A 3,882-nucleotide genomic window follows, 5' to 3' on the forward strand; every position below is an offset into this window, starting at 1 on the left:
GACCATGCCAACTCTCTGATTCTGTCTTCTCTTCAGTCCTCAGCTCTTGAATCCATCTGCTGTAACTCTTTTGGCCAGCTTTGGCCCAGTCACATCGAGCTCCACATCATGCCACTGTTCTTGGTACTGCTTTGCATTTCATCTCCTCCTCTTCAGTCTCTTTGCTGTTTTATGGAGGGCGGATTCTGCTCTCATGTCCCACACTCTGCTCTTGTGCCAAATCTCGTGGCTCAAGCTTGGAACTCATGTCCTGTCCCTGAGGGACTGATGAGAGTATCTTGTGTATTGTTAGCAAGCTGTTTGGTTCTGGTGCCACAGTGGAGCTGTGTCGTTGTTTCAAGCTCTGGTTTCCTGTCTGTTCGTGGAGGAAGGAGGAGTCTCCTGTTGGGTTTAGGTCTTTTGTCTGCTTGCAGGGTCGGGTCGTAGATTTTCTGATGCGAGGGGAGTCCAGGTCTCGGGACGATTACCTATAGAAGAGTCTAGCACACTGGGTTAAAAGTAAATCCAACCCTTTCCACTCTGTCTTTTTATAACATACTATCCTGTCTTAAGTGTCAAATGCATCTAAACAACAAATTAATGTCTACTTATATTACAAATTCTTCCAAGAAATTACTTTAACCATTGCTACATATTTAACCCAAATAACCTTCTTTCAGGAACCATTTTCTCTATCATTGGAATTACTACATGTTTCAAGCATCACATATTCACACACTAGAAAGAACACTCCACACTTTCTCCATCATTTTAAATCTTCACTGTTCATTTAGAACATAAGTACTTTGTGACTGGAAAATATCTGCAATGTTGCCACTATCTGTCTGGGAATCTTGTTCATAGAGTTTGTACGTACAAAGCTGTACTTGTGGTTTTAGTAGCCGTTTCTAAGTAATCATTTTCAATATTGGTGCTCAGATAGGTCCACGGTCGGTTGTTCATAACTTACAGGGGGTGTTTCTGGTACAGACCAAAACATGGATCCAGTGTATTTTAGAGATTCCCCCTAATCGTTAATCCCCATCACTTTAATATCCGATCACTTAAACCCATCTCTCATTTGATACAAGACTGCATATAAGGGGGGTGAATCCATCTTGATTATACCGCCTCACCTTTGGGAAACGAGTATTTCTAATCCTCCTTTTGTTGCTCAGCTGATCTTTGGCTCTGGGATACGTGGAAAGTCTCTGAAACACAGCTGGAGTTCTGTTAGTGATGTGCGCATTCTCTATTGAGTGAATTAATGTTCCAAAATTTTACTTGATATTGACCCCATCAACCAACAAGGTGCAGTGTAATGAGCAACAATAGCAATGCTATTCTGCCTCTTATCCTAAGGGGACCACAATTGGTTTGGCCTTTTGTTCTTTGTCATCATCTCTATTTTTATCCCTGGTTTGTCAGTTACAGAATTAAATATGAGTACTAAAATAATTATACAAAAATGTGACTCTTTTTCAGATGTAAAACAAAAAAGGGTTTTCACATTAATGTACAATCTATAAAAATCTTAGACAATTCGCTTTTGAGCTGTTTCTATCTTTATCTTTTTTCTATTTATTGTTTTGTTCCAGCTCTGCCAAAATCAGTCCTAACTTCCAATCTTTTCTGGAAGTTTTGCCAGTGAAGGGTGCAATGGTGAGGTGGTGGTCAATTTGCTCCTTTTTCTTTACTTTAAACGGAGCGCGTGTGAAGTTCGTTACAATTTTTCTCACACTTCCGTCCACCGGGGATGAGCCCAGTCTTTTGCTGAACTTTCACCCCTCACCCAATCACCTGGCCGAACAAGGTCTCTTCTGGTGGTCTCGTCTGGTATCTCTGTAGTTTTTCTAGCCTGTGTACAAACTGCATAATATTACTCAGAGTTCTGACATATTCATCCACTTCTATTGTCTAATATCTAAACTGGACCACTTCCTCCTTGGAGAAGGGCAAGCTTTGGCATCTCTTGTTGTATGAGACCATTGTTAACTACATGTATTAATTTTATTAACTACAACGTCACCGCAATCAACATATCTGTATAATCATGGACACTCCCTCCTTATGAGCATAACATGCTCAATTATATATTGCATGATTACCCTATTTATGAACAGGACATGTAACAACCATAACATGTGCATTAAATAATATAACTTCTCCGTGTACCCATAAGGCGTACCAAAAATATCGTATGATGTATGGCTCTCTGATTGGGGTAAACATCTATATTCACAAAAAAATCTGCCATTAGCACAACAATAGTTTACTTGTTCAATAATGTCTTTTGTCATGGTATTATGCATCATCGTTGCTGCGAAAAACAATACCCCTTGTTTCACTAAAATGCGTCTCAATAATTCTAGGATCGAGATGGTGATCTACTGCTGAACTACATAAGATACAGAATAATATTTCTCCAAACGGGAGGGAAAATATGAACTAAATTCTCACAGAGGGTGACTGCATGAAGGGCTGGTGGGCTCGCCTCACTCAAAATGAGAATATTGCCTTACAGCACTTCATTATAAAATCAGTAAGCAGGTTTACTCAAGAATAAAATAAATATAAAACTGATTCTTGAAAGCTGTTGTAAATACCCCTAAGGCAGCTTCTCCTCGCAGCTCTCAATCCAGTGTTATCGTTATTACATCTGCGGTCTCATGCCTTAATACAGATACTTCAGGCGATATCAAAATTGTGGTTTAATGAGCAAAACAGTAATCTGACTCCATAAATCACATAATTGTTTTGAGAACAAACGACAGCTTCTACTAACATACCAATGAAGTTGCCCTTTAACACAGGCCGCGGTTTCTGACGTGGTCTACCTATGTTACTGGCTGGAAAAAATGTTGGGCCAGTTCCTGTCGCTCGCGTTACTGTTCGTCCCGCTAACAGTCACTCTCTAGTTTCCTGGCTGGGTTCCTTGTTGACTCTTCACGGTTTGAGACAGCGACGCATATTGGCAACACGCTCCGCTGTTGTAAGCCAGCACTTCACCAGCAAGGCAGAAGAGGTTTGCTGTTTTCAGGTCTGGACAGCTTCAGGCGTCAGGTGTATCGCGCGCCCCTTGCATAATTTTGGTGGAAGCCGCATCGTGCTTGAGCCTCCACTAGGCTGTGTGGACAACAATATTTTCTGTGTGGGGATACAACATCACTCGTAATTGTCTTTCGTTCTCAATCATTAGCAAAATAGTCTGCTAATGTCTAGCTAGTCTTCAATCTTTACTACTGCTGTGGATGGCTTATGTGTAAATGGGCATATCAACTCACTAATCTTTTAAAATAACATTCAACTCTCCCTCCTGTGTGACATATGGTTGGGCTCTATGTAGGGCTGGATTTTAAAATACCCTTGTGTGAAGATGCATACCATGGCGGTCTGGCCTCTGAGCTTCCCTCATTTGTTCTGGTCTGCTACCGCAAGGCAGTCTAGTGGCATTTTCGGTTGCATGTTGGCAAAACTGTTCGTCTTTGCCATCCCTGGTAACCCCCGCTCTGCGTCATCATGGAACCCGTCCCCTGGGGAAATGGCATGGAGGGCCGTTGTTTGTGCATTGTTCTGGCGGGCCACTCCCACCAATGGTCCAATTTGGGCCAGGGGCAATGGTAAACATCTCTCAACACCGGAAAACCTCTTTCTCCTTTTTGTGCGGTTCTGCATCTGTCTCTGGCAGCTACTCGAGGTTGAAGCTGTTTGAGTTGTCTGCCCTGCCTTCCCTCTGGTTCTTTTGGCCATCTTTGATGTAAGGCTGCATTTGGCTTGCCGCTTTCTGTTTTTATTAGGCTCGGTATCTTTCTCAGGCTATTTGTATCTTTCAAGAGTCTCAGTGTAATGGCTACCATCTTCTGTCTTTGTGTTTCTCTTTGTGCCGTCCGTCTTTATTGCTTG

The sequence above is a fragment of the Notothenia coriiceps genome, unplaced genomic scaffold (assembly GCF_000735185.1).
Source record: "Notothenia coriiceps isolate Sejong01 unplaced genomic scaffold, NC01 NC01_scaffold00026424, whole genome shotgun sequence".
Classification (NCBI taxonomy): domain Eukaryota; kingdom Metazoa; phylum Chordata; class Actinopteri; order Perciformes; family Nototheniidae; genus Notothenia; species Notothenia coriiceps.